The sequence below is a fragment of the Tiliqua scincoides genome, chromosome 1, assembly GCF_035046505.1.
Source record: "Tiliqua scincoides isolate rTilSci1 chromosome 1, rTilSci1.hap2, whole genome shotgun sequence".
NCBI classification, from domain to species: domain Eukaryota; kingdom Metazoa; phylum Chordata; class Lepidosauria; order Squamata; family Scincidae; genus Tiliqua; species Tiliqua scincoides.
The window spans coordinates 299773992-299800995 of NC_089821.1; the positions used below are offsets into that span (position 1 = coordinate 299773992).

A 27004-nucleotide genomic window follows, 5' to 3' on the forward strand; every position below is an offset into this window, starting at 1 on the left:
ATCTTCATTCAACCTCTTGAAGAGCTTCAGTTCAGATAATACTATTTAAGATTGTTTTCCCCTCAATCAACTGATGTTCCCTAGGATATGGAATGAGCTCTCCCCCACTTGAGAGAGCAAGAAAAATTCATTAATATAAATCACTCCATTGCAGTTTGCTCCACACTGACCCTCTTAATCCGGGCTGCTTTTAAAGCCAATATGACAATTCAAACCTCTGCAGCCAAACATAATGACTATATTAAATAACTTGCACGCAAAATAAAAGTGTTAAAAAAGGGAATGTTCCATTATGTAAATTGCCAACAGAAGAAAAGAATTTGGCTTCCAAATCTGTTTAATATGTTACTGAAGTCTCATACGGCTGCCCCGAGCAGCCTATGTTCTGATTGCTTGAAATATCTGATCCATGATGTTAATGTTAGTGGTTACTTAATGCATAGAAAAAGGTGGCTGGGCAATTTAGTCAAACAGATGCTCCAGGGTGAAAGCATGGTATGGTGATGTACACCACAGAAGTCATTAAGTCTTTACTGGACTTATCATACAGTTGAAACATCCTCTTTGTGAAGGAAGGCTAAGATATTTGGGGCAGTTTTAGAAAAAACAGGTGACTAAGAGCACAATCCTAATTTGCGCTGGAAACAGGCAGGCCAGTGGACCTGCACTGCATCCAGCTCAAGTTTGGGGTCAAAAGGAGCACAGCTCAAGGCAAGGGGAAACATTTCCCCTTATCCTGTGTCATGCTGCAGCGGCCCAAATAGGTCTACTCGGATCTGCGCCTCCTGAAAAGGTGGCACAAATCCGAGCAGCCCAAGACTGCCCTGGGCCGCCTGGGAACAGGGTCAGGATCCGGCATAACTGCCAGATCCTGGGTCTGCCTCCTGCTTCCCTCCTGCCTGCCCACAGCCCTGCCTGCCACCCACCCTCCCTGCCCCTGCCCCTGCACATCCATGCGCCAGCCTATCTCTCCAATGAGTGGCGCAAAAGTGCTTTACGGCACTTTTGCAACACTCCCAGGTCGGCGCAAGGGACTTGTGTTGGCCCAAGTGCCCTCTAGGATTGCACCCTAAGGGGAGAACGTGATAGGGGCTTATAAAAGTGAAATCATTGTTCCTCTCTCAGAACATTAGAACCTGGGGTCATCAGCTGAACACTTACGATCCTGGCCCCTGTGCCACCCAGGGCCAAGACCACAGAATGTCCCTCCAGGAGAATGCCACTGCTGGCCCCATTGTGGCATCTGGGGGGCCTTCTGAGATCTTCAGAAGGCCTAAAACGTCACTTCTGGTTTTCAGACAAAAACCTGAAGTGGTTTTTAAAAGTCCTCTGAAGGCCTTCTAAGGCCTTTGGAATGCCTTTAAACACAACTTCTGGTTTTCGCCCCAAAACTGGAAGTGACGTTTTAGAAGGCCTTTAGAAGTTCGGGGAGGTTGTGCATGGTCAACCTGGCCCTCTGAAGACCTCAGTACAGGGCCAAGGAGCAGGGGTAGTGGCACAGGGGAGTGGATGGTGGTGTGGTGGCACCCCCTCGAGCATGCCACCTAGGGATTGTGCAACTCTTGCCGCCCCCAGTATGCCAGTGCAGCTGAAACCTATCTGGCAATTTATTCAGGACAGATAAAACGATGCCCAATTCAACTGTGGGATTCAGTTGATGTGGTTCAGTTCAGGATGTGGTGATTGCCTTCTATTAATTATTGAGATGACAAAACCCTGTTGCAACAGATATAATGCATGTATTTAAGATACGGTCATTCCCACTACTATGAAGCTTTAATAATATTCATTTCCCAAAATATGTGAGTACATAGGGTATATTTTAAATATGTGCAATTTTAGAAAGATTAAAGACCGGATAGATGAATTTGTGGAGGTTGGGTCAATCAACAGCTATTCACTGTGATGGTTGAATGGAACCCCCCCATCCTCCCCGGTACACAGACTGCATCCCTCAGACTGTTGAGCCCTATTAGGAGGGAGGGAAGTGGAAGACGGAGGTGCAGTCTAAAGCCTCCGTTTGCTTTGCAAATGCTTCTGTTTTGCTTCCCCTGCTCAGAACGGCTCCGAAGGGGGGATGCCTTTTGCACCTGTGATGAGGCTCCCTGCAAAACCTGGTGCTTTGCATCCCTTCTAGCTATACCACTGCTCCCTCCTATTTGTGTGTTGGCAACCTTCAGTCTGAAAGACTATGGTATCGCGCTCTGAAAGGTGGTTCTGGAACAGCGTCTAGTGTGGCTGAAAAGGCCAATTCGGGAGTGACAATCCCTTCCACACTGGGAGCAAGTGCAGTCTGTCCCTGGTCTGTCTCCCTGGCTTCCTTCTTTGCCTCTTTGCCTCAGACTGTTGGCCAAGTGTCTCTTCAGGCCATGCTGCACAGCCTGCCTCCAAGCGGGCCGCTCAGAGGCCAGGGTTTCCTACTTGTTGAGGTCCACTCCTAAGGCCTTCAGATCCCTCTTGCAGATGTCCTTGTATCGCAGCTGTGGTCTACCTGTAGGGCGCTTTCCTTGCACGAGTTCTCCATAGAGGAGATCCTTTGGGATCCGGCCATCATCCATTCTCACGACATGACCGAGCCAACGCAGGCGTCTCTGTTTCAGCAGTGCATACATGCTAGGGATTCCAGCACGTTCCAGGACTGTGTTGTTTGGAACTTTGTCCTGCCAGGTGATGCTGAGAATGCGTCGGAGGCAGTGCATGTGGAAAGCGTTCAGTTTCCTCTCCTGTTGTGAGTGAAGAGTCCATGACTCGCTGCAGTACAGAAGTGTACTCAGGACGCAAGCTCTGTAGAGCTGGATCTTGGGATGTTCTGTCAGCTTCTCTAGCATGGCAGGTGGAAAGAGTGCCAGGGTCTTTCTGACTACAGTGCCCGGGGCACGGAATGTCCTTCCTATAAAGTTTTATTCATTGACCCACGTCACCTTTGGTTTTTTTGGCATGCAGCCAGGACATGGTTTTTCAGGTACATCTTGATGCTCATTTAATGTGTGATTATTTTCTGTGGCTGTGATTTAGGCCCCAGTCCTACTGAGGCTGCTAGAACTAGGGTTTCAGCAGCACAAGACACTTTACAGCGGCACAAAAGCTGGGCCACTGTCACATGCTGTCTTATGCTGCCCTAAACGGTAAGAAGTGCGGTACGTGACTGACCCATCCTCCACAAATTCATCTATCCAGTCTTTTCGTTTTTCTAAAATTGCCCATATTTGGAGAGCCAGGGTGATGTAGTGGTTTGGAAGGTGAATTTAGTCCTCCAGGTACAAATCCTGGAAGATCCAGGTACAAATCCTGCCTCAGCCACAACGCTCCCTGGGTGACCTTGGGCCAGTCACTTTCTCCCAGCCTCACCTACCTCACAGGGTTGTTGTGAGGACAAAAGGAGGACAGCAGCTGTGTACACTGCCCTGAGCTCTTTGGAGGAAGGTCGGTATAAATAAATAAATTAATTAAATGAATGCTGCAGAGACTCTGGGAGGCTCTGCAGGTAGCCAGTAAGCTGGTGGCTGGGCTGGCTGTGGGCAGGGAGAGAGAGTAATGGGGTGTTTCAGGGGAGAAATTTGGGGTGTTTTGGGAGAGGAAGGGGTGGATCTTGTGGTAGCTGTGCATGATGGAACTTATTTTTCTGCCCACTCTGTCTCCTATTCGGACTTATGACTTGCAGGTTATCCAATAGCCCCCCACCATAGCAATCAGCAAAGCGGTGGTACAGTTGTGTGCTATAATATGGGGTGAGGGGAACAGGATCTGGCAGCAGATTGTTAACTATTGGTTTATTTTATTTCCTAAATTTCTACCCCGCTTTATCTCCCCTGAAGTCATTCAAAGCAGCTTACAGCATAAAATCACAATAAAACCATAAACATTAAAAATCTACACAGCACAATAAGGCAATTTTTAAAAATTGCATTTTTTTTTAAAACCAAAAATCAGAAACTAGCAGCAATCAGTTGCAAAGGGGGCAATCTAATCAGCATTCAAACCCATGATAGCCAATATTAAAAAGACCTGGACTCAGAAGGCTAAATAACAATGTATTTGGTGGTTTGTGTTTTAATTCTTCCACGTGGATATATTAATAAATGCAGTAGAAAAATAAATAAAATAATGCTATCTGTTGCATAAGGTGAGATAAATGGGAATTAGCTTGAATTAGCTGAAACTGGGGGCAGATGTAAGAACATAAGAACAGCCCCACTGGATCAGGCTATAGGCCCATCTAGTCCAGCTTCCTGTATCTCACAGCAGCCCACCAAATGCCCCAGGGAGCACACCATACAACTAGAGACCTCATCCTGGTGCCCTCCCTTGTATCTGGCATTCTGACATAACGCATTTCCAAAATCAGGAGGAAATGATTACATACACATCATGACTTGTAAGCTGTAATGGATTTTTTTCTCCATTACGTAGCTCAGGAGGCTGACTCCATGGCTTTCTGGGGAAATCCTCTGCCCAGGACAAATGCCTGCTCTTTGCCTCTGCAACTGTTCACACCTTAAGCCAATATTACGAAGGTGTCACAAGTCTTCAGTGCTCTCTTGCCTGGCAGAGCTGACCCTGTAGCTTCTCACTGCTTGTGAAAGTGAGGCATGCATAACTTTCCCAGCTATTCAATCTGAGAATGTGCACGGATCCCCAAGCTTTCCTCTCTGACAATGTCTCCCTTCGTATTTTTGCCCTCTGTCTGTCTTGTTTATGCACTGCTGTATATTATTACCACTATTGCTAACACTTTGCCACGTACATCAGGTCATCAGTGTGTGGCAAACTCTGTATTTATCAAAATTGTGAGCGGCTGGTCTCTGCTATTTCCTTGACCTGAGACCTAAGATTTGGTGCTTGGATTCCATCGCAGCACAGAGTAACAATAATAATGATCATCTCGACATCATTTTCCTCCAGCAACTCCCTCACTATTATGGTGGATAAGCCTGTGCAGTTGTCATCTGTGAACACTGGCCTCCTCCACAGGGTTTGCTCCCAAACCAGAGCAGAAATTATAGTAAATTACAGCTTGTAGTTGGAGGAAATGAAAACCTGGCCTAGCCTGTTACTTGTTTCTTGTTGTGCCTTTAAAGAAAAGTTGAAGAGGTCCTGAAAGACTTTGACAGAACCCTTAAAATAACCTGCAGCACTTTTCTGCAATTGGGTGTCTGAAAATAAAAAAAGATGATACAGGAAGCTGGACTAGATGGGCCTTTGGCCTGATCCAGTGGGACTCTTCTTATGTTCTTAATCATGGTGTATGTTCCACCCACTTAGTTGAACAACAGTTGTTTCAGGGGTATCCTGGAGAATTAGGACCCGATCCTATCTCATGTTCCAGTGCTGTTGTAGTTGCACCAGTGGGGTGTGTGGTGAAGAGATGGTGGAGAAGGGGCAGCGTGAAGGGGTGGTGGTGAAGGGGCAGGTGAAGGGGCCATCCTGTGGTGAAGGGGCGGTCACTGGGAGCTTCTCAAAGTATGGGAACATGTGTTCCCTTACCACGGGGCTACATCAGACCTGGAAAATTGGATAGGATTGGGCCCTTAGTATCCTCATGAAGAGATAAGACTGGTTGCTTGGAGTATGTGTTTGTTTCTGAATGAGAACTAACTGGATCCATTTGGGTCCAATTTTCATTTGTTCCAAAATGAATGGCAATGCCCCCTTCCCCTCCCGAATGAACTGGATGATATATGAACCATTCAGGTAATTCATTATTCCCAGTTCTCTTTATAATGGGAGGTGGGAGACTTGACTTGTAGTAGAGCAGAGTGGTGGGCCACTGTGTGATACAGGAAGCTGGACTGGCCTGATCTAGTGGTAATGTTCTTATGTCTGTCCCCACCCCCCCCCCAGCAGATCTAGACCTGCTTAACTTCAAGGAGCTGCTGCCTCACAGACCTTCACACTCGCCCCTAGACATAGTTGAAAAGGAGCAGCAGAACTCCAGCTTGCAGCTGCCTTCCAGAGATTGCTCATCCTCCCTGGATGTTGGGTTGGTTTGAGCCATTGGGGGAGGGGACGGCAGCTACAAGTGGAGACTGTCATACTTTTGTGGTAGCTGTGCAATGTCGGGGGCCTTGTGGTGGTGGGGGGCAGCTGTTACTATGATGCAAGGTAAGTCCCACTGTCCATTATGAAAGCAAATGAGAGTTAACAAAATTGTGTGTGGGCGGGGAGAAGAATTAGAATACAAATAAAGCTCTAAGAGACCAGTTCTATGCATGTATACTCAGAAGTGAGTCCCATTACAGTCAATGGGGCTTAGGTAACTGTGGACAGGATTGCAGCTTAAATGAGTTACAGCCCAATCCTGAGCTGCCTGGAGCTGCGGGACCTAGTGGCTCCACGCAGGGCTCCCGCCGCATCCAGTGCCTCCCGCGCTACCACGGGAGGCTCATTGGGAGAAGGGGACATACGTCCCCTCCCCCCGGGTAAGGGAAGCAGCCCCACAATGGGGCTACTCACTTTAGCGGCAACTGTTTGGTCGCTGCTAAAGTGAAGGAGCTCGTGTAGGGCAAGCAGCCTTGCCTGAGCGCCTTGGATCCTGCGGAGCTTGGCTCTGCGGACCCACCTCTCCCCCCGACGTGCCTTCCCTATGCCCCAGGCCATGCCTCCCCCTCCCTGGAACGCCTCCCCCACGCCCCCGACCACGCCTCCATCTCCCGTTCCACAGCCCGGTGGTCACAGAGACTGCTGAGCCGCGGAACCTGGGCGCCTACCCTGCGCTGGCTCAGCGCTAGCCAGAGTTGAGCCAGCTCCGGCGAAAGTCCGGCGGTAAGCCCTGCAAACGTGCCTTACAGCACGTTTGGAACTGTGGTCCGCACCGTGGAGGCACGGCATGGACCACAGGATCGGGCTCTTAGGCCCCAGACCTAAGCCAAATCCCCCTCCCCACTGATGCACATGCACCAAGGAGGTGAATGATGCATCCAATGGTGGGGAGGCAGTCGCTGAGAGGGTGAAGGATAGAATCCGTCTGTATGCTAACCCTAACCTTATCCTAGTATCACCCCTCCCTTACCCGTTGCACCTCCTCTTTGCCAGGAAACTCCCCCATCCCTCCCCCTCCCTCCCTCCCACCAGTTGCTCCCACTTCTGCCTTCCCTGGTGCCAAAGGATGGCATCTTTGGCACTGGTGAGCTTGGGTGGATGCCAGAGACTGTGCTGGCATCCTTGCTGTGCTTGCTCGCAGTGTTGGAGAGCACAATAACATTGACTGCCAGGATCCAGGCACTTCTGCCTGGATCTTGCCCCCTCTGCTGGCAGAAAATGCATTCCGCTGGTGGAGAATTGGGCTGCCTGGGTTTTAATAATGAAAATAAATGGAACAGAACAGTGTTTCTCAATCAGTGGTACTTGCAGGATCCCTGGACACCTTCCACCCAGCAGTGAGACCAGGAATGTGGCAAAACAAACAGAAGTAGGCTCGGTGGGTAGAGCTCCATAGCAGGCTTTTCACGTTCGAAAACGCCCTTCTGTCCACCCTGAGCCTCTTACTGGTGTTTGTCACATTGCATCTGGCCTCCCAACCCAGAAATAACTGGCGATGATGCCATCACCAGTTACTTCTAGTGGTACTCTGAATAGGTGGACCATGTGAAGTGGTATGGCAAAGGACCAACATTGAGAAACACTGGAACAGAATAACAAAACAAAGCAAGTGTTTGCGCATACCTAGTGGAAATAAATGGTTTTGGGAGGGAGGGGGTCACATTGTTTACAGAATAATAGCTGGATTTCATTGTTGTTATGTGATTCACCTGGTTTATTGAATGGTGATGCTGCTGCCTCAGTGCTTTATAATGTTTTGTTGATGGAATTGTGTTGTATTGTTGCATTCTCTTTAACTGTACCCTATCCTGGGAGCTTATTCTAAGGGGCATTGAAAGTCTCAAGGTAAATGATGTAAACTGAATATGCCCACTTACATGCCAGATCGTGATTTGGGAACACTGAACATCTTCTGCCAGCCTGAATGCAAATATATTGGGATTGTGCTGGCAAATTCCTTCCGCCTTATTGTGCTTCTTGTTTTTAATTTCAGCTCACAAAATTACTCAAGTGCTTCTTTTCCTCTTGTGAGAGGACAGACTGTGTTATAAACGCACATGAACTGACCTCTGTGTCTCATCTAACGCATAATATAGAGAACACAATAATCAGCCCGGCTTCAAATCCCTTTTGCCTTTTGTTTACAGTGGAAATGAGTACTATAAGACCTTGATCCTCACTAAAGCTTCCATGCAAAAGCTAGTGAGGATGAGGAGGTTTTGCTGATAAGCTTATGCTCTGGGAATATTGCTTGTAGATGGCTCTGTACTTAATCTCAGAACAAATGTGCATATTTAATACGTCTTAATGTGAACCAGTTTGCTAATAAATGGCTGTTTTGCAACAATAAGTGAAAGGGGAAAAGGTTCGGAACTTATTCTTATTAATTATTGTGGTGAGCATTTTATATACCCCCCTTTGTCTCCAAGGAGATCAGGGTGGTGCATATGACCTTTCTCCCTTCTTTAACCCTCAAACTAATCCTGTGAGGCAAGTTAGGATGAAAGAGGGTAACTGACCCAAGGTCACCTAGAAGAATCATGGCTCAGTGGGGATTTGAACCTGGTTCTTCCTGGTTCAACAGTCTAATCACAGAACCACACTGGCAGAAAATTGCCACGTTTTTTTCTGTGGGCCATTCTTAATCAAATATGCAATGGTTTCAATGTGTTATAATTTGATAGAGGAACTTCTGTGTAATTAATGGCACTAGTCCTGTTCAGAAACTATGCCTCCCCCCACATGTTCTTGAACACTTGAGGGCTTCCTATATGTGCCTGCCTTAGCCCTGTCCCTGCTGGTGACATGCTAATGAAGCCTCATCCCTCTGGAACAGTGTTTCTCAAACTATCGGTCGGGACCCACTAGGTGGGTCGCGAGCCAATTTCAGGTAGGTCCCCATGCATTTCAATATTTTATTTTTAATCTATTAGACTTGATGCTACCATGGTATGTGACTGCATTTGGGAAAATGTTACAGATCTGTACTTTTAACAGGTTACTATGTATATTCTTTTAACAATGATAGTAAATGGGACTTACTCCTGGATAATTGTGGGTAGGATTGCAGCCTAGGATGGTCAAAAATGTTCCTGCTTGATGATGTCACTTCCGGTCACGACATCACTTCCGGTGGGTCCTGACAGATCCTCATTCTAAAAAGTGGGTCCCGGTGCTAAATGTGTGAGAACCACTGTTCTGGAAACAAGTCCTGATTGTGGAATTGGCTTATATATGAAAAACCAATTGAGAGAACCATAAAAACTAGAGTAAATGTGATGTAATCAATTTTCTTAAAACATAAAAGCAGCAGAAAGAGCCAGGACTAAAGGAAAAAGATTCACACTCATACAGTAGACAAATTAAGAGCTTGTCAGAAATGAATGGTCTTCCATTGGTGGCAGAACACAAGCACAGGGGATTAATGTCCTGTGTTAGGCAGTTTCCAGTACACATACTTACGCTTTGCAAAAGTTAGGGATGAAGCTGCCTGTGCATTCTGGGGGGAGGGGTATGAGGATTTAAAAGATTAAATAAGGGCAGAACTACAGATTTCTCCTATTCTTAGTTTTAGTACTTTCTATGGAATGTCACTTTTTTTTTTTTCCTATCCACAGCATCTGGCTGGCCTGAATATTTATCTTCCACAGCACTTAGTATTTTCTTTTCAGGGTGAATTTCAGCTAAACAGTCCACAAAGAAGGCGGCAACTCCACCAACGTCTGCAGCTAAACTTCTTGAGTTGAGTCAAAAGCATAAGGGAAAACGGAAAGAAATCCCATAATGGAGAACTTCCTGCTCACTCACCAGAAACAAAGCAGACACTGGCTTGCACAACACCCAAGGGCCATATTGTACTTCTGTTCACAGCATGCTACAGAAATTATTTTATCACTGCTACTGGTGAGCCCTTCGCATTTTCAGCCACGGTTGTTTGGGCAACTGTGAGTGAAACCAGAAGCATAACAAGAAACAAAGAGATTATGAAGAAAGGTGCACTTCACATCTGGTGTGCCTCTATAGATGCCCCAAAGGAAACATGAGGCGGGAATTAGTCTTGGTGAAAGCAGGGTTTTCCTAACATTACCAAAGTACCTTATCCTTGAAGTGGATACAAAATAGTTGTCTGAACAAAAATATTCTATGTAAAGGTGTAATGCCCATAATCAGACATCTTGGCATGCCATGCTTTCTCCTTGGCATTCCACGCATGGAGTACTAGTCCACCCATGAAGCCAGCTGTGATGGTGGTCTCCAGCAGTCAACTGGCAGACAGTTGATGTGCCCACCACAATCTTCCCCCGTGCCTCCAGTGCTTCTCCTTCCACTCCCTGGACTGGAACAGAAAGAGAGGAAAGGAGCAGAAGAGAAAATGTGGAAGAGTAGCCTAGAGAATCCTTAATGTCCTTGTCTCCCCTCCTCTCTTTACACTTCCTCTTCTAGGGAGTGCAAAGAGCAGAGGTTGGGAGGATAAAATTTGGCATGCTGCCTTGAGTACACAGGCCAGTGAATGCTCGCACCTGCATACCACACTTATTTGGTTACTTAGCTGTATCTTTATCATATGAAGCTAACAATCAACCTTACTTGCCTTACCCCTTCCTTTCCTCCTCTTCCCTATGGCACACTGTATCACAATAATTCCCTTCCCTCCTTCACTTTGACCTAGTAGTAAGCCAGCTAGCAATTTTATTTTATTTTTAGCAAGGCATCTAGTAAGCGAGCTAGCAATCCTTTCAAACCAGATCACATTCAAGATCCTTTTGGATCCACTGGAAGAGGGGTAGCCCAATATACCTGTGACAAATCCCATTCAGCACGTGGATATAATGGGTAAGGACGCTGCCACTTGAAAAGACCTGGGCTTCAACATATTTCCGTGTATAAGGGGATGCAACTCAGGGCACTTGCTCAGATTGGAGAAAATCCCATGCTCAGTCCCTGGCACCTTTAGGAACGGCTATGTATAATACTCTATCCAAAATTCTGGAGGGCCATGGCTCATGGGATGCCATTTCTATTCAATACACATGCGTCTTTTTATTTTATTTATTTATTGATTTATTTATTTGCTGTAAACTCCTGCATGTCCTGATGAGCTGGGAGGAGCTTTGTGTGCAAAGTACCAGCCAGCTGTTTCTGAATATCATTCTGATTCTTCATACGCAAGAGCCTGAATCGCACAATCACACATAAGAAGCACTTTTTCCTTCCTTAGACAGATAACAAGCAAGTACTGTTTGAGGAAACCAACCAAATGACATCTACTTACAGGGGGGGTGGGAATTTGTCTCCAAGTGTTTATTTCTTGTTTTCCCTTTCCTAAGTGCATTTTTTTCTTTCTTTCACACTCTTATAAGTAAAAGGAATGTGAAAATGTGGATGGAATAATTCAGTATTTTGAGATATTCCAGAAGACACTTTGATCTCCGTTCATGTAAACACTGCGATTCACGTAGCTGGATGCAGTGAGTATCTGCTTATGCATTTGGAAGATCAGAAAGCCAAGGGTGCTAAATGCCGGAACCATTACCATCCAGGACCTGAAACAACTGCACAATGAACAGAACTGATGAAGTCCTGGTGGAATTTTGCAGATAAATCTAGCTGACTCTCTTCTCTCAGTGCTGTGAATGCCTCTCACCGCATAATAAAGACATGTTCCATTTTGCTGCCTCCACCTTTCTGAGCCATTGTGCTAACTACAGCTAGAGGGTGGGAAGTGGTGCAAGGACATACGTCAGACTCTAAAGCAGGGGTGCTCACACTTTTTTGGCTCAAGAGCTACTTTGAAACCCAGCAAGGCCCGGAGATCTACCAGAGTTTTTTTACAATGTTCGTGCCATCATAACATATAACATTTATGTGTACAATGTATGTTGGTGTACCTTGCATAACCGCATGAGCCAATATTGCACAACACAACATAATTAACTATAAACATTTTTTGTAATTACTTGAGTTTACTTTGATGACTTGCACTGAAGTGAATCAGCCAAGGATGCATAGTCCGGACAGTAGCTGCTGACAGCCAGCCTCAAGCACACTTCCAAATGTTCATCAGTCATGGTGGAAAGGTACTTGGACTTAATGATCTCTCAGGTGCTCTTATATCCCTGAGGGCCCTATTGCCTTCAAGTGGCTGCAGCTGTGCAGCACACTCTGCTGGATGCCCAGGCCTTACCCTTAAAGGGGCCACTGCTGACACCACATCTACCTCCTCACCAGATCTTCCTCGATTCCAATACAAGTGGGGGGGGGGGAGCAGATCTCTATACAGACCAGTGCAAAAACAGGGGAAAGGTGTGGGGGAGGGAAGATCTCTATATAGACATCACAGCAAGACCAGTGCAAAACCCCTTGCACACAGAACCAACAGATGGAAGTTGGGGGGGGGGCAGATCTCCATACATACCAGTGCAAAAACAGGGGAAAGGTAAGTCAGCCCCAGTAGAGTCAACGGGGCTCACTCCCAGGGATGCGTGGACAGGAGCTCACTCCCAGGGATGTGTCACTCCCAGGGAGCGTCACTCCCAGGACGGGGCTCACTCCCAGGGATGCCTGGATGGGAGAGAAGCCTGCGATCGACTCATTTTGCCTTGAGATCGACCGGTCGATCGCGATCGACGTATTGAGCACCCCTGCTCTAAAGGCATCAAGATAATATAGGAGTGACTGAGGGGTTTATCCTGGAACTGTGTCCCTTTTTTGTGTGGGTGGCTTTTATGACATATTCAGAGGTTATACCATGGAGCAACGAACACCTCTAGGTAGAGGGTCAGGGGCATCATGGTGACATGCTCCACCCAGCCTTTTGTGCATTTGTTTCAATGTAGGTATCATTTCAATGTAGATTTTACACTGGGAAGAGGGTGGTACTGGTGACAGCAGCACCACCACCAATATCCTATCCCCCTTCCTGGCCTCAATCCGCCTTCCCAGGTTCACTTGGAATTGCACCCACTATATAGCTGGCTCAGGTCCAAGTAGACCCAGTAGAATAGTGTGAGCTTATCCCCAGGCAAAGGAACAAGTATTCCCTTACTAAGACAAGCCTTTTAAGCTGCCCCTCCCAGGACATGCTCATGCTCTAGCACAGGGGTGCCCAAACCCCGGCCCTGGGACCACTTGCGGCCCTCGAAGACTCCCAATGCAGCCCTCAGGGAGACCCCAGCCTCCAATGAGCCTGTGGCCCTCCAGAAACTTGCTAGAGTCTGCACTGGCCCGACACAACTGCTCTCAGCGTGAGGGCAACTGTTTGACCTCTCGCTTTAGCTGTGGGATGAGGGCTCCCTCCACTGCTTGCTGTTCCACATTTGTGATGCAGAAGCGGCAGCAAAGAAAAGGCCAGCCTTGCTTTGTGCAAGGCCTTTTATAGGCCTTGACCTATTGCAAGACCTTCATTCATTCATATAAGTTCCACCTCTAGTATATTAATTTATGTAAACTTATGTAAATTTATTCAAATTTTAAATGTAAATTAATTCTTCCCCCTCCCCCCCCGGCCCCTGACACAGTGTCAGAGAGATGATGTGTCCCTCCTGCCGAAAACTTTGGACACCCCTGCTCTAGTACATGCTCCAAAGGTGTGGCTACATCGGTGGGGTGGATATTTAGGTAGCACTAGGCTGCCCTTCTTTTCTCAAGCATACATTCAGACTTATTCTGTTTGTACCTTCCTCCCTACGCCCCACTGCTTGTCCTTGTACCAGAGCAGACTTTGCGAAAGTATACTGGGGAACCCATCTTGCTTTTTAGAGACTAATTAGCAGCAAGCATTTTATAGGCGATGCCACTGGAAGTAAATATTTATCCTTAATTTCATAAAAAGAAGGAAAGTTTGCTTTCATCCTGTTGGCAGGGAAAAATATTGCTACTATGCTGATTTCACGCATCTCTTAATTAGGCTACTTAATCAGAATGCCTTTGATCTGAACATCATTGTTCCTTATTGGAATCTGCAGGGGATTCATCAGGCCAAGATTAAACCTATGGAAATCCAGCAGCGTTCGCTTTGAGGCTTACATAGAAGGATGATCTTTTTCTAAAAACTACCTGGAAAAAAATTTCCCATAGGGGCTGTCTCGCAACTAGGCTGGATTGCATAATTCAAATCTATTTGAACTCTAGCGATTTCCCCCCCCCCCCCCCCGCCATCAAGTTGAAAAAAAAAAGTTACATTTTGTTCTTGGTGCTGTCTGATTTCAGGAAGAAACTAGATGTTCCCCAGAATATGGGGCTGTTGTACAACAGTGTCCCTGTTTGAGCGCCACTCCTGCTCTCAACAATGTTTGGGACATAAATGTATGACACCATTGCATTTTTCCACCCCTCCTGCAGTCAGCGATGCAGGTAGCAATGTTTCTGGGTTGCTTTCATCCAGATGCTGACCAGATCCGGCCCTAACTGGAGCAACCTGTCTGCATTGTGCGCATTCAGTCAATGCACTGTAGCTCCTCATGCATTTTCATCACATTCCGGGGGGAGGAAATAGACCGATGAGGGGATGGTGCCAGAGGGGCTGAAAAGTGTCTTGGTAAAGGGGGCAGCCCAATTCTAATGGGCCAGCCCACCAGTGGAATATGTGCTCCACCAGTGGAAGTGACGTTCTCCCAGCACATGGGATGAGGCCACCAGCACAGATGTCTGGTAGTGGTATCACACACAGACTGGCAGGGAGGCCTTGTGCCCAACAGCACTGATAAGTTGGTGGCAAGGGTGAGAGGAATGGGGGAGGGAGGGGGGAGGGAGAGGGAAGGGAAAGTTTTTGGGTGGAAGGACGAGGAAGGAGGCAGCGGTTACCGGCAACAATTGTGTGCACCACTATCCTGAGCCCCCACCTTCCCCCATTCCTCTCTCTTCTTGGTACTCCATCAGCAAAATAGCCTGTACAGAACTGAGGAGAGCCATTGGTGTAGTGGAGGCTTACTCCAAGGTAAGGGAATGAAAGTTGAGAAGACTCTGGATTGCCTCCCTACACTCCATTGGCATGGCTGCATCGTGGAGGAGGCTTTAGTTAGGGTTAGGCCCTTAGTCACCATTTTGGAAATATCTACTATGTTGTGCCAGTCAGAGCAGGAAGACCCTGTATTACACTGCCTCCTCTTTGCTGAGCTAGACTGCATCTCTCTCTCTCTCTCTCGTCTTTGAAAAGTGTTGTGGGAATACTGTTGGGTTAGTAAGAAATAATAAAATGGACTTGTTCATTCATCATCTTAATAGCATTTAGTCTGACACATAAAAGAAGGCAGGCAGACCTTTTATTGCTCAGTAGAGTATTTCTGTCACTAATAAGGAAGGATACTTCATTAGGTTACTTCAGCTATTTTCCCCAACATCTACTAAAGCAGGTGAAGACAATTTCAGTGCATTTTTTTTAAGTTTACCGCTTTTGTGTCTGATAGTTGAATGACTTGGGGTGGTCAATTAGTTTCATAGCTCACAGGTATACAGGAAATAATGGGATGACACATGTATCTTCATCTGGGAGGAATTCTTGTGACAGCTTAATGAACTCATAATGGACAAAGTACGTGAGTTGCTGCACACCACCAAAAGAAAAGCCAGGAATTATGCTTGTAAATGAAGCTGGAACTAGATATTATGAAGGGTGCACAGCTGCTGCTGAACAAGCATTCAGCATCTCTCCTTCTTTCCCTCTCTGACATCCAGTAAAATAACCTGAGAATGCCATCAGGTCATGAGTTTCTTCATCCTTCTTTTACTTCATAAGGCCGCCACTTAGGTATTGTTATTAGCAGATGTGCTTAGTAGACCATGCACACACAGGGGAAATCTATTTGGTGTGCTGGGACCCTTTGTGATGGCCAGTGGCATAGTTCACTGGTTGTCAAGAATGGAAGGGGGTGAGTGTGGGGTGAAGGTACAACAAGAAAAACTTCATCATGGGGATAATTATAATATAGATACAGGGAAGGGGAATCAATATTCCTTAGCCTACACATACAGCTAGCCTCTACATAGAATCAGTTTACAATGTGCAGAAAAAGAAGAGAGGGGAAATCCTTAAAAGGAAAAAGGACATGTGATGGCATAAACAAGGAAGGGAGACAGGAAGGGATCAGGGACATAGTGAAATCAGAAGGGTTACCTAGAGGGACCTGAGAAGGAAGAATTGGGGGTTTGATGGTAATGGGAAGGAAGGAGGAAGAGGAGGAGAGCTCAGGGAGAAAGCAAGAAATAGCAAGAGGGGTCCCCTATGGTCTCATTGTGATGAAAGGCAATAACTAAATTATAGAATCCTGGGCTACAGGCAAGGAGGGAGCCACTCAATTTGCTGCAAAACCATTTCACTCACCCATGACGGGGCAGGGAGAGACTCTCTTGTGAATGATCATGCTTAACCAGCACACTAGCCACTCAGATGAGCTTGGAGAGCTGAACCTGAATGGTTGCCATGACAATTGAGAGAATACAATTAGAAAGGAGCCCTGAAACCAGTCTTGGCCCCCCCCCCCCAAAAAAAAACATGTATAAACTGCATTCACACACAGGATGAATCCCGATCACCCAATTAAAGAGATGGTCGGAGTTTGTTTGGCCTGGCCGGGACACGAGAGTCCAGCCCCTCCCCAAGGGGGAGGTGAAGGGGGCAGGGCCTGGCAGCCACGGCAGATCTTGTAAAAGGGGATGAGACCCAGCCCTCTTCCTCCTTGTGCATGTGGGCACTGTGGGAATACCCGCCCGGCCGCCCTAGAGGCAGTCTGAGTTTAACTGGTTGCCGTTTGGGGCCGGGTAGGAATTTTTTGCTGCCTGCCAAGATTGGCCGAGGGGCAGGCAGTTTTTTCGCCTACCCCAGACTGTTATGGGCCTGGGGGTTACATCCCCCCCTGTTTGCAAGCTGCCATTGGTCACTTTAAGAGGGCAGGTGGTGTGGGTTAGGAGGCGTGAATGGGACTTTGGCATGCACCTTCAGGCGGCATAGGCTGGGCAGAACCCTATTTCAGTCCTCAGGGGCTTGGCCGCACGAGGACATAGACGGGGCCCTGGCCGGGACCGCGGGGCACACCTCAGAGGCTCAGCGGCTCGAGGTGGTGCAGTCTGCGGTCCGGCTGCCTTCCCCTTAAGGGATAGACATGGATGAGACACGCTGTCCCAGCAGCGGGGCGCGACTTGGAGTCGGGTGCATGCCCACCTGGGGACAGAGGTTTCTGGTACTGCCCAGAGGTCCCTCCCTGCACCACAGGGGCTTTTGCTGCCTCAGATGCTGCAGGTCTCAGCCTCTGCTTCTCTTGGTAACATGAAATAAAGTTGCCCTTTCTCCCATATCCGTTGTCTCGAGTGTTCATTGGACAGTGCGGAAACAAAGGCTAGAGGTACTAACTGTGCCGGCAATTTGACAGCGCGTGAGAGAAGGAAAGAGAGAGGGGTTTGGTGAGTTGATGGTGAGGCTGTGCCACTGACCAAGGTTACTGGTCCATTTCACTGTTTCCTTGTCCACTGTTTGGTGTATGTTGTGTTGTGGGGGCTGGAATGCTGAGACCAAGTAATATTCCTGTTCAAAAGTAGGGCGAAGAAAGGAAGAAAGGGCTTTGAAGAAGACATCAGTGGACAGGCTGGAGCCAGCGTTCCCTCTAAGCTTCGTGGCCATGCATCTTGAAACCAAGCTCCATGCAGCTCAGAAGTCAGCAGTGGCATGTGACATCGTTGTCAAATGATGAAGCCACCAACCCCCGGTTTAGTTACAGAAGGGCCCCATGCAGTGGCATGAAAAATAAGGGGGGACCCTGGCTTTGGCTTTGTAGCTGTTCAAGAAGGAAAGCAGAGCAAAAGACCCAGAGCAGCTTTCCTAGGGAGAAAGGGCAGGCTGTAAGGCAGCCCACAAAGGACAGGAGTTCAACCTGCACTGGCATCACGGCTTTCAGTCATGACTGGGGACAGAAAGAAAGCTGAACATAAGAACATAAGAAGAGCCCCACTGGATCAGGCCAAAGGCCCATCTAGTCCAGCTTCCTGTATCTCACAGTGACCCACCAAATGCCCCAGGGAACACACAAGACAACAGGCACAACCTGCATCATGGTGCCCACCCCTGCATCTGGCAATCAGAGGCAGCCTGCCTCTAAAACCAAGAGCTTACACATACTTACTATGACTTGTAACCTGTAATGAACTTCTCCTCCAGAAATTTGTCCAATCCCCTCTTAAAGGCATCCAGGCAAGATGCCATCACTACTTCTTGTGGCAAAGAGTTCCACAAACCAACCACACGCTGGGTAAAGAAATATTTTCTTCTGTCTGTCCTAACTCTCCCAACACTCAGCTTTTGTGGATGTCCCCTGGTTCTGGGGTTATGCGAGAGGGAAAAGAAGTTATCAGTTATCAGTTCTTGGTGCTGACCAGTTATCAGTTCTAGGTCTTCAGCAGCATATGAATTGGGGTACTTCATTGACTCACTATTGGAGCTTGAACAAGAAAACCAGCAGCAAGGCAGCTAAAGGAGGAATGAAGAATGAAGGTACAGGGGGTTCTGTGACCCACCTTTTTATATTTTTTCTTCCCATAGAAACCCATGGGAGCTTTTGTGGGGTGCACTCATCAAGAAGCCTTCTTCTGTAACTTGATGGCCCTTGATTGCTCATCCACAGTCCTAAATGAGTGCTGCTGCTATCGATTTGTACTTTATCATTGATGCAATGTAGGACTCATGATGAGCTCTGGTGCATTCTTGTTTCATTAATGTGGGCTCTTTGATTGAATTTAGCCTTGGAGTTGGTGAGGGCAGCCAGGGTTGGGGACCGTTCATTTGTGTCACTGATGCCTTTGTTTATTTCCAGTTCGAAAACTCCCAGGATCTGGTTTTGTTCACAAGTTCAGATATACTCTGCAAAGAAAATGTGGCCATCCACTGAGTTTTCCAAGGGTCAAGAGTCAAACAAGCCCTCCCCCTGCAAGTCAGCCTGATAGAATGTGTGTGTGTGTGTGTGTGTGTGTGTGTGTGTGTGTGTGTGTGTGTGTGTGTGTGTGTGTGTGTGTGTGTGTGTGATTGCTCTGACAAATTCAAAGTGTGGGATCTGGGGCGTGGTGCCATCAGTCCTGCTTCAAAGTCATGTTACTGGCCTGTGCAAGTTGGGGAGCATTCAGTGCCACATACACATGTATATAAATGTGCCATGCTTCTTTCATTTAAAACAAAGAAATAAAAAATGTTGTCAGGCAAGAGTCTAGTCTACGCATGTAGCTGAATGAAGTGATGGAATCCCAGAAAGGACTGTGACACTTCAGGTGGTATGTGGGTGATTACGGTTTTTCATGCTCTCCCACCTGAAAGAGTCACTGAACATAAGAACATAAGAACAGCCCCACTGGATCAGGCCATAGGCCCATCTAGTCCAGCTTCCTGTATCTCACAGCGGCCCACCAAATGCCCCAGGGAGCACACCAGATAACAAGAGACGTCATCCTGGTGCCCACCCTTGCATCTGGCATTCTGACATAACCCATTTCTAAAATCAGGAGGTTGCGCATACACATCATAGCTTGTACCCCATAAGGGATTTTTCCTCCAGAAACTTGTCCAATCCCCTTTTAAAGGCGTCTACTTATACACTGCAAGTATAAGGTAGCACAAGAGGGAGCAGGCTGAATTGCACGTGGCCTCCTTGATGTGGTAGGTGGGTTGTACTTGCTAGCAGTTTTTTATACTGGGATAGTGTTCAAAAAAACACCTTCACCTGTAGAATTGGAAATGATAGCACTACCATTCATTCCACTGTGCATGTAGATGAGGCCATGCACATTCCCATAATGCATTTTTAGGACTCAAAGGTAGCAGGATGGAGGGCAAGAGCACAGGAGATGTGGGGCTGCCCTTCTGGCAGCAGCCATGTACTTTCTCTAGTTACATTGGTATAGACAAAATCGTTTACTGTACTGCGTTGGGAGGAATGCGACGAAGTATGGACTTTGCATTTTGTCTGTTACATATTCAGTGTGTGCCAAATCACAGTTTCAGTGCTTGAGGTTAGCAGCTGTATTCTGTATTTTTCCCCGCATTGTCTCATTTCTAGTCCATCAGCCTTCTCTGTGGATAGCACTTGAAATCTTATTCAGCAGCTTCTGTGGCTTATAAGATACCATCAGGCATTACCTACACACTTGCAAGCTTACCATCACAGGCATGATGGCTAAAAATGTATTCTTCAGTAAAATAAAATGGAAGGTAGGAGAAATAAAATGGAACTTTGTGCTCAGTACCACACTTCTTCTGCCTCATCAGACACATAGCCTTGGCAACCAGTATGTACAGGTGTGCCCCTGTATCCGTGGGGGATACACTCCCCCCCCCCCATGGTACAGAAACCACAGATAAGAGGGAACCTTATACTTACTTATACTTACTTTGGGATGGCCGGATCCCAAAGGATCTCTTCTATGGAGAACTCGTGCAAGGAAAGCGCCCTCCAGGTAGACCACAGCTGTGATACAAGGACATCTGCAAGAGGGATCTGAAGGCCTTAGGAGTGGACCTCAACATGTGGGAAACCCTGGCCTCTGAGCGGCCCGCTTGGAGGCAGGCTGTGCAGCATGGCCTTTCCCAGTTTGAAGAGACACTTGGCCAACAGTCTGAGGCTAAGAGGCAAAGAAGGAAGGCCCATAGCCAGGGAGACAGGCCAGGGGCAGACTGCACTTGCTCCCAGTGTGGAAGGGATTGTCACTCCCGAATCAGCCTTTTCAGCCACACTAGACGCTGTGCCAGAACCACCTTTCAGAGCGCGATACCAGAGTCTTTCGAGACTGAAGGTTGCCAACATTATACTTACTTCTCTGCGTTCACTGTCCCCCCATGCCCATTAAGCTAGAGAGAGGAGACTAAGCAAATGTGTAGGACTTCAGGAAACTTTAGAACGTCACTTCTGGTTTTGGGGGAAAACTGGAAGAGACATTTTGGCCTGGGGAGACTTCAGAAGGCCTCCTGTTTCCCCCCCCCCCGAAGGCCTCAGAATCCCCTCCTGATTCCTATTGCCCTTTGAGGGTTCCCACAGCTCCCATCGCCTTTGGAGGGTTACAAGTGCTCAGACTCACGGATTTCATCAGCTGCGTGTTCCAGGACACCTGTATACTCCCTTTTCCTGATTCCCTTTTGTGAGGTAGGTTAGACAGAACTAATGACTGGACCAGGATCACCCAGTCAGCTTCATGACTGAGAGGAGGGCTATTCTTATCACACTCTGCTTGTGGGATCGCTGGAAGTATCTGGCTAGCCACTGCAGGAAGCAGTGTAGTGACTTTGATAGACCCTCGGTCTGACCCTAGAATTCACTTTTTATGAGCAGTGTATGCAATAGACTTATGCAGAAAGCGCATACATGATGCTGTTTAGAAGTCTGTCTGAATGTGCCATAAAGCACGTTTGTGCCTCCTCAGGAGTAAGCCACGCTGGCGCACACAGGTGCACTGGCACACGGAGGCTGAATCCAGCCTCTGTGGTGGCTTGTGCAGTGAGCCTTGCATCTGCTCGACTGGGCTGATGCCAGGCTCTGGGGTAGGCAGGGAGGAGGAGGGGAGGAGGTGGGAGGGAGGCGTTCCTGGGTGGGGAGAGGGTGGGTGGTGGGCGGCCCTGGGGTGGGTGAGCAAGGAGCGGGAGGCAGGGCTGGGATTCAGCACTTACGCTGGATCCCAACCCCATTCCCGGGGAGTTCAAAGCTGCTCTCCTTGAACTTGTGCCACCTCAGGAGGTGGCGCAAGTTCGAGGAGACCGATAGGGGTAAGGGCACCTTCTTCAGCTGAGCCACTTTGGGCCTCTATCCTGTGCTGGACACAGCGCAAGCCTCTTGGCTTACCTGTTCCAGTGCAGGGTAGGACTGTGCCCTTAGATTTTACATACAAGTTTTACTTTTCTTGTATTACAGACTCTCAAGGTGGAATTCATGAGACTCCCAGATTGTCTCCGATCCAGGCACTGACCACACTTAGACCTTAGCAAGATGTTTTTGCCAGGTGCCCTCAGCGGGACGATGTAAGTGGGAAGTGAGAGATATCCTGATAACTATTCCAAGATCTGTTTTGCTCTGGGCAACCCTGGAGTGAGACTCACTGGAGAGCAGCATGCTTTTACACCACACAGTAAATCCTGTGAGACAACAGCATTAACCTTGGTATTCAAAACTTAAGAAATTTCACAGTGTTCCCCAAAAACAGAAATTATTAGCTAATGACACTTGGAGCATATCTAGTTTCACTTCTGATTAACTGATTAACTAGAGAATGAGCAACTTTTAAGCCACAGACTAACCACAGTTGGTTTTTCAGAGCAAGGCAAAAAAGGCAACCCTTCTAATTTAATATGAAGAATGAAATGCTTGAGAAAGTCAGATGAACAGGTGTTTGACTCCAGTGAAGCCATAATATTATGCAAGATGAACAGAGTTTTATGCCTATTAAAGGGGTTAGACCATGACTGCACTAATCTTCTGGTCACCTAAATAAAATCTCCCATTGGAACCTCAGCCTAGGACATACTGTAAAGCTATCATACCCAAATTAATTGAAATGAGTTTAATTAGGATTTCTGCTTTATTGGGAAATCTCCCAGGGAACCTTGACTAATGAAGAGTGGATGCTAGTTGACTACTGATTAAGTTGAAGAGGGTGAGCAGTGCTGAGCTTAATGATGGCGGATTGGCCAGCAAATGAATTCAACATAACCTGTGTTTAGCTAACCATAGAATTTGACCCCTTATTGAGTAGTTTTGTTACACAGGGCAGTCTCCTTGAACCATGCAGCCTAGCAAATATTCAAACCATCCGATGAAGCAGGGAGACACTGGTCAGTGATATTGCATAAGAACATAAGAAGAGCCCTGCTGGATCAGGCCAAAGGCTCATCTAATCCAGGTTCCTGTATCTCACAGTGACCCACCAAATGCCCCAGGGAGCACACAGACAACAGACACAGCATGTGTCCCCATGCCCTCGCCTGCATCTGGCAATCAGAGGCAGCCTGCCTATAAAACCAGGAGCTTGCACATACTTACTATGACTTGTAACCTGTAATGAACTTTTCCTCCAGAAATTCGTCCAATCCCCTCTTAAAGGCATCCAGGCTCTTAAAGGCATCACTACTTCCTGTGGCAAAGAGTTCCACAAACTAATTACACGCTGGGTAAAAAAATATTTTCTTCTGTCTGCGTATGTTACCCAACGTTCAGCTCTTGAAATCTTGTATTCGGTATAAAAATGGCCCTGGAGAGCTACTACCAGCCCAGGGCTGATTTAGTTAACTAGCCTATTGGATATGACTAGGGTCTCCTTCACATGATATGGCTCCCTTGGCAAACTTTGGCACAAGTATAGAGAATTCCCTTTACCCTTACTTCGGTCTTTATGGCCAACATCACATCTGATCTGGCCATTGTTCCCTAAGCGGTCACTATTAGAATGCCAGAGATCCATGGCCTGGATGTACACTGAACTAGTGTGCTACTTCTGCCCAGCTAACCAATCTCTCTGACCCATTTTTAATTTCTTTACAACTTTATACCCCAAAGGGCATTCAAAGCAGCTAGCTCAAGTGTGTATGGCAAGTACCAGGGACCAGGGCTGGGTTTAAGCCAATTGCTCTCAATTGGATCCTGTGCCTAAGCCACCCCCCACCATGCTAGGGTAATCTAGTCTTGTCAAATATACACAACACCAGATTGCACACTTTAAAAACAAAAATTAAAATCAATATTTTTACTAAATCCTTTCACAGTCACTAAAATCAGTGATTTTGTAACTATTTACTTTTCAAAGGTAAGCTGCACGTTTTCTTTATTTACTTGCAGATTTCCTGTTGGCAACCTTGAGTCTCGAAAGACTATGGTATCGCGCTCTGAATGGTGGTTCTGGAACACCATCTAGTGTGGCTGAAAAGGCCGATTTGGGAGTGACAATCCCTTCCACACTGGGGGCAAGTGCAGTCTGTCCCTGGTCTGTCTCCCTGGGTGCGGGCCTTCCTTCTTTGCCTCTTTGCCTCAGTCTGTTGGCCAAGTGTCTCTTCAAACTGGGAAAGGCCATGCTGCACAGCCTGCCTCCAAGTGGGCCGCTCAGAGGCCAGGGTTTCCCACTTGTTGAGGTCCACTCCTAAGGCCTTCAGATCCCTCTTGCAGATGTAAGCAGCTACCACATTGCAGATTTAGACTTGTGCAATTTCATATTAAAATACTTAGATCAATTTGTTCCATTAACTCACATGCACTTTATAAGTGCCAGTCTTGATGGCTTTTCATTCTACCAGAGAGATATAAAGTCTAAAATAAATTTTATTTATATCTTTGTCTGTGAACTTGGAGCCCCTCAAAAAATGTTTCCAGTTGGGTCCTGCAGTTTCTAAGGCCTGCCCTGCCAGGAACAGGGCTTTTCTATAACACCAGTTATGGTATTTGCTCCCTGAGGATTTCCTTCAAATCCCCCCCATTTCGCCTTCTTTTAAGCAGTGGTTATAGACTCTGCTATTCTGCAAGGCTTTTAATGCATGACGTTAAATCTTTGCTAGCTCTTAATGTATAAAGGTGATGCTGTGTGTTATATTCTATTGTGGTCTTATTAATATATTGCTGTTTTACTGCACTGAAGCTGCCTTTGAAGGTTTTAATCTTAAACGATGGGGTGTAAATAATAAAATAAGTACTTCTACATAAAGAGCCACCAGACTGCCTTAAATGTGATACCAGCAGTGGGGAACCCTACATAGGTCATGTTTCCTTGCACGCTATAAGAACATGAGCCTTGCTGGATCAGACCAAAGGCCTATCTAGTTCATTATCCTGTCTCCCACAGTAGTCTATCATAGTGATTATCAGCCTTTTTCATCTCATGGCACATCCTGACAAGGCACTAAAATCATCAAGGCACACCATCAGTTTTTGGACAACTGACAAGGCACACTGTGCCGCTAGTGGGGGGCTCGCAACCCCCAATGGCCCTACTAAGAAATGATCCTCTCCTAAACTACCATGGCACACCTGCAGACCATTCATGGAACACCAGTGTGCCACAGCATACTGGTTGAAAATCGGTGGTCTATCTGGTAACTCTGGAAAGCCCAGAAGGAAGAAACAAATTACCATTTCCCACCGTTGCTCCATTGTAACTGGTATGCAGAGGCATACTGACTCTGAACATGGAGATAGCACATAACCATTCTCACTAGCTGGCTTTTGCTCTCTGATAAAGTGTCACCCAGAACCGTGCCCAATTGCTACCTCCCTTTTTTAAAGTGCACACACATCTCCTCCTCATCTTCCTCACCTTCTCCACTGCCTACCACAACTTCAAAACTGGCAGGACAGGAAAGATCTTGAGAGTTCTGTTCCCAAGGCTGTCTCCACCTGACCAGTTTTGAAGACACGGTAGGTGACAGAAGTGGTGAGGAGGTGGCAATCCTCCTCCCAATTGGTTGGTTGGCAACCTTCAGTCTTGAAAGACTATGGTATAAGCCTATAGCACCCGGTATTCCCAGGCGGTCTCCCATCCAAGTACTAACCAGGCCTGACCCTGCTTAGCTTCCGAGATCAGACGAGATCGGGCATGTGCAGGGTAACAGTTGCTGCATCCGCCCAGTTGCTTGACAGTTAAAAGCAATCCTCCCAATTGCTTGAAAGTGATTGGGAACAGGATTGCTACAGCTCCCTCCTACCTCCCCCTCCGGCTTTGTGGCTGGGTTCACTGGACGCTGCACTGAAGGAGGTCAGCCCTGCACCCTCCACTCGCTCGCTCTACATAGAGAGATTAGAATGTGGTAGCAGACAGTTTGCTGCCTCCTCCAGCCTGCTCCTTCATGCAGGTGATTCAGTCCACCTCTCTTACGACTGTACCTTCTTCAGTGACATAGCTAAGCTGGGGCCGGGCAGGGGGATACATTGCCCCCCATGGCAGAGTGGGGGTTTTCCGCTGTCTCTTCTGGGGGTGGGTGGGTTTGACAGCGCTCACCTCAGGCATGCGGCAGACACCCTCCCACCCACCCTTGTCTCTGTACAGCTTCAAATGCAGCCGTTTCTGGGGCCAGGGCTACGCTTGTGCGAAGGAGTGGGTGATGGCCCAGGGGGTAAACGATGATGTGGGAGGCGTCAATGCATCACCCAGCCTAGGTACCTGCCCCCCAGCTACACTACTGACCTTCTTAAGTTCTGATATTCTCTTACTCTTGCCACATTTTATATACCAAATTTCCTCATGCCTTACGCTTTCCAAAGAGTATGCATCAGTTAAAGCACATCTGATTTCCAAAAATTCCTCATCACTGAGGTTGATACAGTTGGAGCATAATAGGTTAGCTATTGTAAACTCAAGACTCCAAATTCCTTCCCTTAACAATGGTGTCAGGCTGATATAGCTTCCTTTTGAGTCATCCCTCTTCACTGTGGCTCATACTTAAAGGTTGATGCTGTTGAATTTTAAAGTACTGTGTAATCCCCTTGCATGAAAGCACAGTAACAGTGAAGTCTGAGTGATTGATGGGGCTGTTAAAACAGCTGTCAAATGTTGCTGTTTATCATTCCAAACACTGCTATCCTCTATAAAGTTGTCCGGCCTGCCTGTCTATGATCCTATTGAATGGTCCTGGATTTTGCAATGATATACTGCAAAGACTAAGCACGGAAGTTAGGCATATCAGCCTCATAGGATGGTTGATTTCACCGGAACGTCAAAATGTAAACAAGCAGTTCAAAACCAGTGTCATACCTGACAGTAAAAAGTGGCTCCCTACACATTAAAGAAGAAAAATGGCGCAGAAAGGAAGGAACATTGGCTGCAGATTAGTAAAAGACATGAAAAATAACCGAGGTTTTTCACTCCAACTAGTGGTAGCATTCTAACAGGACAAGTGTATACAGGATGATGTATACTTAATGATGGCGTCACTTAATGATGGGGATACGTTCTCCAATTCCCACTGATATGCAATGAGGTCGTTAAGTAAACGTTCAGCCTAGTCTGGTGCTTTTGTTGTGTAAACAGC

At 47.1% G+C, this 27004-nt stretch overlaps 1 protein-coding gene and 1 pseudogene across 3 annotated transcripts in view; both read right to left on the reverse strand.

The window, feature by feature from the left end:
• Window positions 1-27004, reverse strand: part of BEGAIN (brain enriched guanylate kinase associated) — a 164804-nt gene that overhangs the window by 40493 nt on the left and 97307 nt on the right. The window lies entirely within an intron of this gene.
• Window positions 25480-25599, reverse strand: LOC136638026 (5S ribosomal RNA; annotated as a pseudogene).